We start from the raw sequence: 7,064 nt of genomic DNA, 5'->3' as shown, positions 1-7,064 counted from the left end.
ACCAGATTTCTGATGATGCAGGTCAATGCATCATCACAGACCAGGATCCCACCATGTTCCCAGGTGGCATCACCAACTACTCACATCACACTGTTCGTGACTACCCTTGAGTCTCCAGTTCCTTTCTTCCTTGTACTCACAGCCTTCTGTTTCCCTTTCTATTCAATTTCCCCACCACTTACTTGCTCCTCTTAGTGGAGCCCAGTTTCTCTGAGTGTCTAGAGTCATCTCAGGAGTGGTCCCTGGAGTGTATGTCCCACTTGTATATTATGGCACTGGGCAGGGGTCATCTTGAGCATGGTCTGCCCTCCCCAAGCCTGCCCAGTACATGACTGGTGGTCATCTCAGATTAACTCCCTGTCCAGACTCCATGGCAGTGTCCTAGTGGTCATTACAGTCTTGCTTCTGCCTGATTGGCCACATATGAAGGTCATCTATCTCCAACCCCCTCCTGCCCAGGCCCACCTTCCCACAAGGAGTTCTGCTAGTCTCTAGCTTGTTCTCTGTTCTCAGAGTCTGTCTTAGCCTGAGCATCGGTGCTGGGCTCTAGACTCATGCTCCTCTCAGGCTCACTGTTTTCAGTAAATGTTAGATTACTAATCATTCACATGTTCATAGATCAAAACCGAGTGTAGCAGTATAGGGCAAAACCAGAACAGGGAAGTGGGAAGGGTTGGGTGGGAAAACGGGGGGAGGGAAGGGGGCTGATGGGACTTTCGGAAAGTGGGGGTCTAGAAAAGGGGAAATCATTTGAAATGTAAATAAAAAATATATCGAATAAAAAAAAGTATAGACATAGCTTCTCTCTTCTGCCACCTACTGACACACATGTGACATAGCAGTCACATCTGCAATGTCCCCCTCTTCTTTTTTTCATAGTGAATTTTAAACTAGACTAGGCTAGAGCCCTTTTCATCACTGTCATCATCATCATCAATAGAAAGGGCAAAGATAATAATAATAATAATAATAATAATAATAATAATAAATTAATAATAACACTACTAATGCTAATAATAATAATAAATAAAATGGCCCCAAGAGGACTATTGATGGAAGGAGAATTTGTAGAAACTAGTCTTGTCCTTGGTAGGTTGATCAAATTCCAGGATAGACACATGCCCATGAATATATTATTAGCCCTAATTGAACTTGGTGGGTTATTATGATAAAATGAAAAGCATCTGAAGTTGGTAAAAAGTCTAGACATAGGAATGCAGCCAGGAGGATTTGGGGTATTGGGTGGGAATGAACAGGATCAAAATACATTATATGGAGTTCTCAAAGAATTAATAAAATATTTCATTTAAAAATGTGATGAGGAAACAATAAGCAATCCCGTGCACACTCATTCCCTGTGTAGCCATGTCTCACGTCAATTCATGTTGAGGGTTTGTACAAGTTTGGCCAACTTTCCTCAAATGACAACTTGATTCAGAATGACTTGGAGTCTGAGTCATCACAGAAGACATGCAAGCATGAGTTGCCTCTCAGTGTGTATACTTGGTCAGAATCACTGGATGAAAGGAAGCTGACAGGCTGAAGACACTGGAGAAATGATCTATTTACTGGTTCAGAGCCCTTCTACAACTTAGAAATTCATATATTGACTCAGAAATCGAATGCAAAGTATCTATTTTTTTGTTGGTTATTTCTGTCAGGGTATTTGGCCAGGGCATCATGGATATAACTAATATAGAACCCAGGGATAAAAAACTAGAAGAAATGTATTCTTACCTTCCAAACTCACTTGAAGTGATATAATATATTCTCCATAAGCTGTAAAATATTCTGGATAGCCAAAAAAAAGAAAAAAGAGAAAAAAGAAAAAAAAGAAAAGAAAACAAACAAACAATGGGCACTGTCCTAAACAGTCAGTTTCTGCTCTGAATTTGGTCTGTCCTGTCTAGTGGAACTATCCTCACATTTCACAGCACCACAGAGCACTTGTGCAGTTGTGTACTTTTTGTTTTGATTTAACATTATATACCTATCTTGTACACCAACAAGGTTCCTGTGGGTCATTTTGAAATGTCAAGTTTACTGGTAGAACAGTGTAATCACAGAGGGATTGTAGGAATGTCTCTGTGTAGTGATGCTCTAAATTGGATTTGAATGCTGCCTATCTGGCATCAAATCAATATAAATAATTATGTTGTGCCTCTTTCTCTATTGTCCCTCCTGAATTAATTTACCTACAACATCTTGTGGAACATAGTAGACTTTATCTACATCATCACTTGATATATAATTATTGTACACTAAACTCAGTGATACTCCTGCAGTACCATTCTAATTACAGTGACTTACTTAAAAAGAAATATGATCATATGTACAAACCCTCAACCATTAACAGTTTCCTCTGTTTGTTTGTCATGAAGCTGACATAACTCTACCTGTTAATGCATTCCCAGTTTTGGCAATCTTAAGGAAATTTTTCCAAAAGCGATCTGTGGCCCCCCTTGAAGTGGAAAGACCACAAGTCCTCCCGGGAACCTCCAGAGAAACAGCACATTTTACAACAAAAGATACTGTGGGAAAACACTAATTCCTTCCAATTACATAAATCTATGTAGAAGTTTTGCTGTAGTTTTTAATACTTAGATAATCTTAATTTATCTAGTTTATCAGTAGAAATACAACCATGGAATTTAAAGATGCAGTTAATTGTCACATTGATTTTCATTAACTAATGGTAAACCAGAGGAAAGTTGAGACTTTGTATGAGTACTCTTTGCTTCACCTGTGGTAAGCATGAATGACTGAGCCACATGTCAGCCACATTGTCCCAGACATGCATAAAAGGATATGTAAAGTCTCAAGAATGAGGATGAAATTTGAGTAAGATAAAGGCATTCCTAGGCAGGTCCATTGAGAGACAACCCTAGGAGCCATCATCTTACAACTTGTGCTTGGGAGACTAAGGGAGTGGGAAAGACTATTAAAGACAAAGAAATATGGGACGTTTCTGTGCATTTTCTCTTTCAAATGTATAATAATTATCAGTGGCAAGGTTGAGTGTGCTTTGCTTCTGGCTTTTTTATTTTAAGGCTACATTTCCCAGAACACTTAGACCATCCTTCCTCTGCCACTGCTAACACCCAAGTGTATGACTGTTGTTATAACACTCCTTGGAAAATTTGTTGGGTTTGCTTTCCCAGAAGCTGTGATAAAATTCTCTGACAAAAAAACATCCTGCAGTGGTCTGAATAGGAATGGCACCATAGCTGGGCAGTGGTGGTGTATGCCTTTAATCCCAGCACTTAGGAGGCAGAGGTAGGTATATTTCTGAGTTCAAGGCTAGCCTGGTCTACAGAGTGAGTTCCAGGACAGCCAAGGCTATACAGAGAAACACTGTCTTGAAAAAAACAAAACAAAACAAAAAACAAAAGGAATGGCCCCATAGACTCCTGTGATTGAGTACATGGCCCACAGGGAGGGGCATTATTAGGAGGTGTGGCCTTGTTGCAGTAGGTGTGGGATTGCTGAGGAAGTATGTCAATGTAGAGGTGGGCCTTGAGCTCAAGCTAGACCTAGTGTGTCACTCCCTTCCTGCTTGCTGTCTGACTTAGAAATCTCAGCTCCTTCTCAAGCACATATTCCTGCATTCTGCCATTTTTTACTGTCATGATGATAATGGACTAAACCTCTGACACTGTGCAAGCCAGCCCCAATTAAATATTTTGGTTTATAAGAGTTGCTATGGTTGTGGTATCTCTTCATAGCAAAAGAACCCCTAATTAAGACACATCGTTAGCAAGAAAAGGTTGACATTGCCATAGAAATTGAATTTGGAGCCCATAATTAAGAAGTAGCAGATAGAGGCAGAAAATAAAGGGAAAGTGATATTGCAGCCAAAACCTAGAAGCAAAGAAAAATGAGTGTCCTCGGCTGAGTTTTCTTCCTCTTATATGGCCTGTGATCCCATCCAAGAGAATGATTGCACCTACAGGAAACAGGTCTTCCCAAGATGACTTAATTTAATCAAACATCAGGGTCATACTTGGAGAACTCAGATCTTGTTAGTTGACAGCTATAATTAAGGATCATGGAGGCAACAAAGTGTTGTTTTCACTTCTGAGTATTAGCCTGTATTAGAGTGAGTGTATCTGATAGGAAACAGCTTTCTTTCCTCTCAAGAACCTGTAGGTAAATATCTTTCAGTGTAGGCCCAATGCTGCAGGAGAATCTGGTCCTCTCCCTTGTTCTTTGGGTCTTGTAGCAGCACTTCCTCTCTTCCCTGTGAAGCACTTGTTTACATGCACTCAACAGGGTAGAGTATCTAAAAAGTCAGAATGACTTTTCATTCTGTCAAAACAGCATGTCCTTAATATATGACTTGTAATGGCTTGACCATGCTCGGCCCAGGGAACAGCACTATTACAAGGTGTGGCCCTATTGGAGTAGGTGTGTCACTGTGGGTGTGGTCTTTAAGACCCTCATCCTAAATGCCTGGAAATCCAGGAGAATACAAAAGCCAACAAGGAGGAAATGCAAAAAAAACACTTAAAGAAATACAGGAGAACTTTGGTCAACAGGCTGAGGTCATGAAAGACGAAACACAAAAATCTCTTAAAGAAATACAGGAGAACTTTGGTCAACAGGCTGAGGTCATGAAAGACGAAACACAAAAATCTCTTAAAGAATTACAGGAAAACACAAACATGCAAGTGAAGGAGCTAAGCAAAACCATTCAGGATCTAAAATCAGAAGTAGAAACAACTAAGAAAACTCAAAGGGAGACAACTTTGGAGATAGAAAGCCTTGGGAAGAAATCAGGGGTCAGAGATGCAAATATCAACAACAGAATACAAGAGATAGAAGAAAGAATCTCAGATGCTGAAGATTCCATAGAAACCATGGACTCAACAGTTAAAGCAAATGCAAAATGCAAAAAGCTTGTAACCCAAAATATCCAGGAAATCCAGGACACAATGAGAAGACCAAACCTAAGGATTATAGGCATAGATGAGAGTGAAGATTTACAACTTAAAGGGCCAGCAAACATCTTCAATAAAATTATGGAAGAAAACTTTCCTAACCTAAAGAGAGAGATGCCCATGAATATAAAAGAAGCCTACAGAACTCCAAACAGACTGGACCAGAACAGAAATACTTCCCGTCACATAATAATCAAAACACCAAATGTTCTAAACAAAGAAAGAATTCTAAAGGCAGTAAGAGAAAAAGGCCAAGTAACATATAAAGGAAGACCTATCAGAATCACAGCAGACTTTTCACCTGAGACTATGAAGGCTAGAAGGTCATGGGCAGATCTCATGCAGACTCTAAGAGAACACAAATGCCAACCAAAACTACTATATCCAGCAAAACTCTCAATCACCATAGATGGAGAAACTAAGATATTTCATGACAAAACCAAGTTTACCCAATATCTATCCACAAACCCGGCCCTAAAAAGGATAATAGGAGGACAACACCAATACAAGGAGGGAAACTTCACCCTGGAAAAAGCAAGATAGTAACCTTTCATCAAACCCAAAAGAAGTTAAGCATTCAAATTTAAAAAATAACGTCAAAAATGATAGGAAGTAACAATCACTATTCCTTAATATCTCTTAACATCAATGGACTTAATGCCCCAATAAAAAGACACAGACTAACTGAATGGATACGTAAACAGGACCCTACATTTTGCTGCTTACAGGAAACACACCTCAGGGTCAAAGACAAACACTACCTTAGAGTAAAAGGCTGGAGGACAATTTTACAAGCAAATGGTCTCAGGAAACAAGCTGGAGTAGCCATTTTAATATCAGATAAAATTGACTTTCAACCCAAAGTCATCAAAAGGGACCCTGAGGGACACTTCTTGCTGGTCAAAGGAAAAATACAAAAAGAAGAACTGTCAATCCTGAACATCTATGCCCCAAATGCAAGGGCACCCTCTTTCGTAAAAGAAACTTTATTAAAACTAAAAGCACACATTGCACCTAACACAATAATTGTGGGTGACTTCAACACTCCACTTTCCTCAATGGACCGATCAGGAAAACAGAAACTAAACAGGGACACAATGAAACTAATTGATGCTTTGGACCAATTAGATTTAACAGATATATATAGAACATTCTATCCTAAAACAAAAGAATATACGTTTTTCTCAGCACCTCATGGTACCTTCTCCAAAATCGACCATATAATTGGTCACAAGACAGACCTCAACAAATATAAGAAGATCGAACTAATCCCATGCCTCCTATCTGATCACTATGGAGTAAAAGTGGTCTTCAATAGCAACAGAAACAACAGAAAGCCCACATACACGTGGAAACTGAACAATACTCTACTCAATGATACCTTGGTCAAGGAAGAAATAAAGAAAGAAATTAAAGACTTTTTAGAACACAATGAAAATGAAAACACAACATACCCAAATCTATGGGACACAATGAAAGCAGTGCTAAGAGGAAAACTCATAGCCCTGAGTGCCTCCAAAAAGAAAATGGAGAGAGCATACATTACCAGCTTAATGACACACCTGAAAGCCCTGGAACAAAAAGAAGCTATTTCGCCCAGGAGGAGTAGAAGGCAGGAAATCATCAAACTCAGGGCTGAAATCAATCAAGTAGAAACAAAGAGAACCATACAAAAAATCAACAATCCCAGGAGCTGGTTCTTTGAGAAAATCAACAAGATAGATAAACCCTTAGCCAGAATGACCAAAGGGCACAGAGAAAGTATCCAAATTAATAAACTTAGAAATGAAAAGGGAGATATAACAACGGAAACTGAGGAAATCCAAAAAATCATCAGATCCTACTACAAGAGCCTATACTCAACACAACTGGAGAATCTGGAGGAAATGGACAATTTCCTTGACAGATACCAAATACCAAAATTAAATCAGGACCAACTAGACCATCTAAACAGTCCCATAATGCCTAAAGAAATAGAAGGAGTCATAGAAAGTCTTCCAACCAAAAAAAAGCACAGGACCAGATGGCTTCAGTGCAGAATTCTACCAGACCTTCAAAGAAGAGTTAACACCAATACTCTTCAAACTATTCCACAAAATAGAAACAGAAGGAACACTACCCAAT

General features: G+C 39.2%; 1 pseudogene; it reads right to left on the bottom strand.

Annotated features, from left to right (window-relative positions):
* Positions 1–754: 754 nt before the first annotated feature.
* Positions 755–863, bottom strand: LOC127690416 (uncharacterized; annotated as a pseudogene).
* Between the last annotated feature and the right edge of the window lie 6,201 nt (positions 864–7,064).

Source organism: Apodemus sylvaticus, chromosome 7 (genome assembly GCF_947179515.1).
Source record: "Apodemus sylvaticus chromosome 7, mApoSyl1.1, whole genome shotgun sequence".
Classification (NCBI taxonomy): Eukaryota; Metazoa; Chordata; class Mammalia; order Rodentia; family Muridae; genus Apodemus; species Apodemus sylvaticus.
The sequence above is the reverse complement of the archived record's forward strand: the minus strand, read 5'-3'. Positions and strand labels throughout refer to the sequence as shown.